Raw genomic sequence first — 7,277 nt, forward strand, 5'->3', positions numbered from 1 at the left:
CACAGGATCGATACCCTGAAAACAAATAAAGGATCATAAAATGCCCTTTTACAGCACCCATTGCAAATGAAGTGATAAAAAAATAATTCTATTTTCTTTTTAACTCTTCATAAAAATAATTTACCTTTTTTTACTAGTGTAAATACAATAATAAGAAGAAATAAGTGCACTTTTTCATCTCTCTTGTATCCTTTTTACCTTGCATATCTATATACATATATATATATATATATATATCTCTTAATATTCACTAAACCCCCCTCAAGTTTATAAAAATACAAATGAGAACCTGCTTAGACATTAATCTCTTAAATACCTTTATAACAATTTATCTTATATTTTTTAAAAATATATCCAAATGGAAATTGACAAAATTGGACATCTATTATGCTATAACGGTCTTGTGGGAGAGAAATTTGAGTATTTATTTTGTTAGAAATAAACATATATATGAAATTTCAAATTTGCATTTGGTTTTAATTTAAAAAATCACATCCCATTTTTCCCCACCTCAGTAGTAGTAATTTCAAAAGTTAAAATAAAATTTAAGTTTATAAAAAATAGGCATATTCCAAATAAATATTTATTTTAACACTTCTCATATGATTGCTTTCAAAGATGCATTTGACAAAAGAGAATTTTGAACATTCCTCTTTTATTTTTCTTTTGAAACAAGAATTATTATCTGAAAACAAAAACTAAATCAAATAATATCTTGCTAGAATGGTGTTATGATATTTTTCAAGCACCTATTATATTCCTACCAAATTTAGAAGCATAATTCTTACACCAAAATAAAAAATTAAAAAAAAAAATAGTTTCAATATATATTTTTTTGTTTTTGGCAATGACTTACCGGCCAATTTTGTTCATTTGAAAACTTAAACTTTCAATCTTTTATTTTTTAAAAATAGAAAAAACAACATTGAACTACGAGCTCCTTATAAATTTAAATCATTTTGCTAAGCTAAATAGATAAAAATATGAAGAATGGAGTTGTTTTTGTTTCAGGTTTACTTATTTATTTATTATTTCATGCAATTCTAGATTATATTGGCTTGTTATGTGTTTAAACGAGATTAGGACTAGTTTGAACATCTGACCCTTAGGTTTGGATTGGCTTGATTTATTGAAAAAAATCAGATTTATATCATAAAACCTATTCCCTTTTTTCTTTCCTTAATTTTTGAAAATTTTTAATAATATGGGACAAAGAAAGAATTATTTTGTAACATTTTACGGTTTTTTAATAGAAGTATCCTTTTAAAAAAAATCTTGGCAAACTAAGGGTGGGGGACTCGAACATCGGCACACTTGCTTAGAGAGTTAGGCAAGGGGCGGGCCGGCTTAATATAATTTAAGGTCTTAGGTGAAAAAAATAAAGTGGCCTTTTAATAAAAGATATCCATATGTTCGTGTTAGTGAATACGCTCATTAATTGTTTCGTGATTTTTAATTTCGCACTAAGATTTTTTCAATATATAGTTTTATCATTAGTTAATTGGTTTGTGCTATTGTAGACACATTTAACAATATAAATAAATATGGTGATAACTCACAAGCAAAATATATAATTTTTAAATAATAAAACTATAAAATTGTAATAAACCGGTCATTTTCCTTCCTTTCTTTTGTCTCAGATTTTCACGGATTTTTTTTTCCGTTGATCTTTTCTTTTTTGAGTTCGGTTTCTCGGCACTTAGTGTCATCTTGAGTGCTCGGGGATGGTTTTCAAGACCTTTTTTCTTTGCATTGACAACTTCCTTTGAAGATCGAGTCATTTCCATATTTTCACTTTTTTGACACTTCATTTTTCGTCATTTTCCCTATTTTGTCTTTTCTCCATTTGTCACTTTGTTGGCATAGCCTCACCTTTTGTGCTCGAAGTTGATTTCCGACTTCACGTACCTTCATTCTAAGTGGTTTCCACGAAATACGTATCTTTACTTTTACAGAAAAGTACTCTAGTTGCTCCCAGTGTCATAGGAGCATTAATGCATAGTTCTTCAGAAACATTTTCTTTTCTTGGAATGTTTTTCATAAATATCTTTTGAAGATATTTTATTTCAGGGGTTTTTAAGAAAATATTTTTGGAAGATATTCTCATTCTGGGTCATTAGTGCAGTTAACACTTTTTGTAGGCCCATTGTGCAATTAACGAAAGTTATTGCAAAAATGCCTCGTTTTGAGCTTGGATTCTCGCACGGGATTCATTTTCACTTTTCGTCGAGCCGTGTACTCTTAGAATTTCTTTTTGGTCGTTTTCCTCCAGTTTTAGGGTTTCTGACCCTAGTTGCCGTCGAACTTATTCGGGCCATATCTTTCTGTTCGGAACTCGGTTTTTAACGCCGTTTCTTCTGTTGTTCATCTTTTCTCATTTTGGTTCTTTTTTCGTTCACGAAGTTTTACCATTTGAATTCGTCTGCGCGAATTCCACTTTTTTGGACTTGGCGGGCCCTGTTCAGGGCACTTTTTGAGTTTTTCTATAAATAGGAGGTTTTAAATTGAAAAATCAAATTTCTATCTCTCTCTCCCTCTCTTGGCCGGATTCCATGGCAGCCATTGGCTGCCACCTTCTCTCTCCTCTTTTGAGCCTCTTCCCTTCAGTGAAGCGCCGTAGTGCTTTAGTGTTTTATGTTCGCCTTGGCGAGGCCTCCGATTCTACTGATTGGAATCTCATTTTGACCATTTTTTGAATTCGGGTTTGAAGTCAAGTTGTGATTTTGATGGGGCTTCCTTGAGGTTCATGTTTATTGTGTTGTCCCCGACAAAATCCCGAAGTATCGTCGAATTCGAAGCGGATTCATTTTGGTGGCTTTTGAGATTTTCATCTCAAATTGAGGCAGGGGGTGTCTTAAGTTTATATTAATGTTGTATTGATGATTTTAAAAGTTTATACAGCTTGTATGCATGCTTTGTTTAAGTTTTAAAATTTAATTTAATTATTTTCTATACTTAAGATTTAATTCTCATGATGATATACAATTTAGAATTAAATTGTAGCATGTTAGAAAATTTGGCTTTGGTATATTTGTTAACATATATTAAATTGGGATTATTTGAATAAGAATTGCACTTTTTATTTAATACTTTTCTTTTGTGAAAGTTTAATTCTCATGTCGTACCTTGCATGGAAATAATTTGTGATATGCTATTAAATTAAGTCTTGGCATGTTCTTTAACATACTTTAATTTGAGAGCATTTGGATGAGTTTGAAAATGTAGAGATTTTAATTAAAAGGAGTAATTAAAATCTATTTAATGGTTCTATTGGCTTAATTAAGTTTTTAATTTGATATTTGTAATAACTAGGACTTGTTTACTAGCATATATTAATTCGGGACCATTTGAGGTTGCTTTAGAATCTAGGGATTTAATTATCATGATTTAATTAAATTCTACCTTAATGTTCCAATGACCTAATTAAGGTTTTGAATGAATATATATAATGATAAAGCTATGTTGTTTAACATATATTAATTGAGAATCATTTGATTGAGATTTAAAACTTAGAGAAATTAATTAGTTTACTTAATTAATTTTCGTTTTTATTGCCTTAATGATTTAATCATGTGTTTGATATTAGTTGTATGTTTAAACCATGATTTTGGACTTGTATTAGATTCTTCAGTTTATGTTTTCAATATTGAATAATAATGTTATAGCGTGTAACGAATCGCACACTTAAGATTTGACATGTGATGTTATAGCGTGTAACGAATCGCACTCTGAAAATTCGACATTTGTCATCATATAGTAGTTGTGGATTTAGAGCATGTGTTGTGTGGTTTCAACTTACTTGTGTATGAAAGGTAGTTTCGTGCATTACTTAAATTGCTTATAAGTTGTGAACTTATTTCTTTTGATTTTGGAGTCACTTGGGATATTGTTACGATTTTTATGACTAGAGTTTGGCTCTAGTGCGGGAGGTACGAGTTCTCCCCATTTTGTATAGTGCGCACTAGGGTGGTATTCCCAGCGGGTTAGTGTCCAGAATAACCGTTTAGGTCTTGGCTTTATCCAAGATTTGATGTCCAAATCTTCCACTATTTGATTTCGCATTCAATTCCAAGTTGACAACCAATGTTTAATTGTAACTTGTGGTTTTGGTTATGGGCAATTTAATGTTGTTTAAGTACATTTATGCATTATGATTTTTTAAGGAATCATTGCATGTTTTTAATGTTGTTAAGTACATTTATGCATTATGATTTGTAAAGGATTATCGCATGTTTTTAATGTTGTTAAATACATTTATGCTTTATGATTTTAATGAATCATCACAGTTTTGATATTGTTAAGTACATTCAGACATATTGATTTTTAATGATTCACTGCAGATTTTGATTTTGTCAAGTACATTTATGTTAAAATGTTCAAATGTAACTTATGAATGATCCTATAGATTCATTTAGAACATAGACGTAAGGTGGCATGACCCACTTTAGTTGTTTTCGCATTTTAGATTTCAAGTTGATGACTTTGAGAATCTATATCTTGTTGCCTTGTATAACATGTTTCTATGTTATTTAAATTGCATGAATGATGTGATTTATGCTAAGAATGATTTAAGGTAACTTAGGATGTTTCCTGAGTCTCACATTTGACATAGACATTAGTTGGTATGACCCTTTTGAGTTGTTTCGCATTAATGTGATAACTTTGTAAAACGTTAGGTCCTTGAATGCTCATCTCCTATGAGTAGCTTTATGTTACTCACCCCAAAGTTACCGAGGTCATTTTTCAAGTACAAGAATCAAGGTTGAGATTCTCGTTATGCTTGGATGAATTATGGACTTGAAGATTTCTATTCTTGTGAAGGTTAGCTTAAAATGTCACTTGTAGCCTTATATGTCAAAATGTGTATATTTGATTTTAATCATGTAATATGTGCATAAGCACACCTTTTGACATTCATTTTGTATGTATAACATAAGGTTAAGGGCCATTAATTTTAAAGTTCACACGTATGTTTTAAACTTGTTTTGGATAATTGGGAATGCATGTATAGCCTTAAACTAATTTTCTATTTTGTCGTTCGGCAAGTTTTTGCACTCTATTTTGTCATTCGGCAGTTAGAATGCCTGACCATGTAAGTCAGAACGTCTGACCATGTAAGTCTGAACACTTGAACCTTCAGAATGTCAGAATGCTGACCATGTAGGTCAGAACGCCTGACCATGCAAGTCCGAATGCTTGATCATAAGTCCGAACGCCTGACCATGTAGGTGAGAACGAGCAGCTTTGATGAGTGCCGAATGGGTGCTCAGCCTTGATGAGTGTCGAACGAGCGCTGGGTGCTTTGGCATTGGACAAGCGCTCATCCATGCCTCAGAACCTTTTCTTTCTTTCGTTTTGGTCACCCATTGCTTTCGCATTTTGGATCCGTTATCGGGTTATCTTTTGGTCATCACTGACGCACCGAGTTTATAAAACTTGGGCCGTCACAAAAATAATTAAAATTATAGAACAATTGAAACTGATTTCGAAGAATTTAGTTCAATGCTCCAACAAATTCTTCAACACAATAAAAATGCATTCAAAATCTTCTGATGTAATGAGATAGTGAAATTGTAAATTGTAATAGTATTGAGTGAAAAATATATTTTTTTAAAAATAAAAATATTTAAATGAGAAAGGATGAAAATTATGAGAATAATAAGGTGAAAAGAAAAAAGAAAAAAAAAAGAAGAAGTTTATAAGAGTCTTAAAAAATATAGAAAGTTTCACCAATTCCCACGAGAGAAATATACATGTGTGTACCTTGTGTAATGAGGATGAGAGAGAGAAAAAATGTATAATTTTCTCTTTTATTTCATACTTATTTACGGAGGAAAAAAAGGTGATATAAAGGCCCTGTTTGTTTGGATGTAATTTTTTTTCTCAAAAGATATATATTTTTTTTGGTGTTTGGTTGTCGTAAAATATTTATGAAAAAAAAAAATATTAAAATTTAATAATCCAAGTTATTTTACATGCCCCGCATAATGAACTTGACCTCAACCTCAACCTAAATATTTGCCAAATACCGAAAAAGTAAAAATAAAAGAATATTTTACCTGAAAAAAAAAAAAAATTCAAAAATAAATATATTTTACGTCGAAACGGACTAAGCCTAGATAAAAATATTTTGGGCCCACTATTACATTTCTTTGTTTCTTAAAGCTTAATAATAGAAGAAAATAAAAATTTTAGGTAGGTTATAATATGTAAAGAAATATTTTTTTGGGGCGTGAAGAAAAAGAATTGAAATCAATAAAATTGAGGGCTTCTTAGTGGTTGGGGCTTAGGCCGCTTAATTCGCCTTGGCTAGGAGCTGGTAGAAGTACCTTGAAAGAATAGTATTTTTGTTTTTTTCCCTTAAAACATAACAAATATTCTAACAATTTAGATACAACTAAAATTTATAACCAATGGGTTATCAATATTATAGATTATAGTATATATAAACTAATGGTCATTATATATAATTAATATTTTTAAATTACATATATTTGGTTTGACCATCAAAGAGTTTCCCCATTTCAGATAGAAAGTTGAGGGGTTTGAGACAACATGAAGTATGTGTTTTACCTAAACCTAAAACAAAAACAAAAACAAATTTTAAAATTTAAATGAAGTATGTGATTTAAATTCAAATTGCATGTACAAGTCAAAGTTGCATGCGCTAAAAGAGCTAGAAGTAAATGAAACGACACATTTTAAATTTTATCTTGGAAGTCCCAATGCCAAACAGTACTTCAGTTGAAACACTTTTTATTGTAAGGTGGTTCATGCTCTATGGTTTAATCATTTCGAAGCTTTAGAGTTAGCTCAATCGATAGGTTAGATGAGGACCTCAAACAACCAAAGTTATGTAATGAGTACAAAATAACCATTATTTTTTATTTTTTACTTTTTCATTTTTAAACTAATGATTCTATGCTAAGACCAGAAAAAAATGGTTGGATCAAGTGAGGTGATCTTCACCATGCAAGACTCAACTTAATTTATGTTTATGACTTTCATTTCAAACTTGTAACATTTATGTTATATTTGAGAGTACTGAATCAGTGCCTTAAATTTGAAATTGGAAAAAATTTAATTCAAACTTTATACTAAATTTTCTCTAATTCCAAACCCAAAGTATCGATTCAGTGCTTTCAAACGCAATATTAATGTAGTTCACTCTCGATTTTCACCTAGCTTGACCTTTTCATTATAGTTGTTCCTTATAACACTTGGTAGTTTAGGTTCTTCTTCCATTACTCAAGCTACTTATAATTAGGGGTGGGAAT

Source organism: Cornus florida, unplaced genomic scaffold (assembly GCF_030987335.1).
Source record: "Cornus florida cultivar Cherokee Brave unplaced genomic scaffold, ASM3098733v1 CherokeeBrave_3.0.0_Hap2_Chr03, whole genome shotgun sequence".
NCBI lineage: Eukaryota > Viridiplantae > Streptophyta > Magnoliopsida > Cornales > Cornaceae > Cornus > Cornus florida.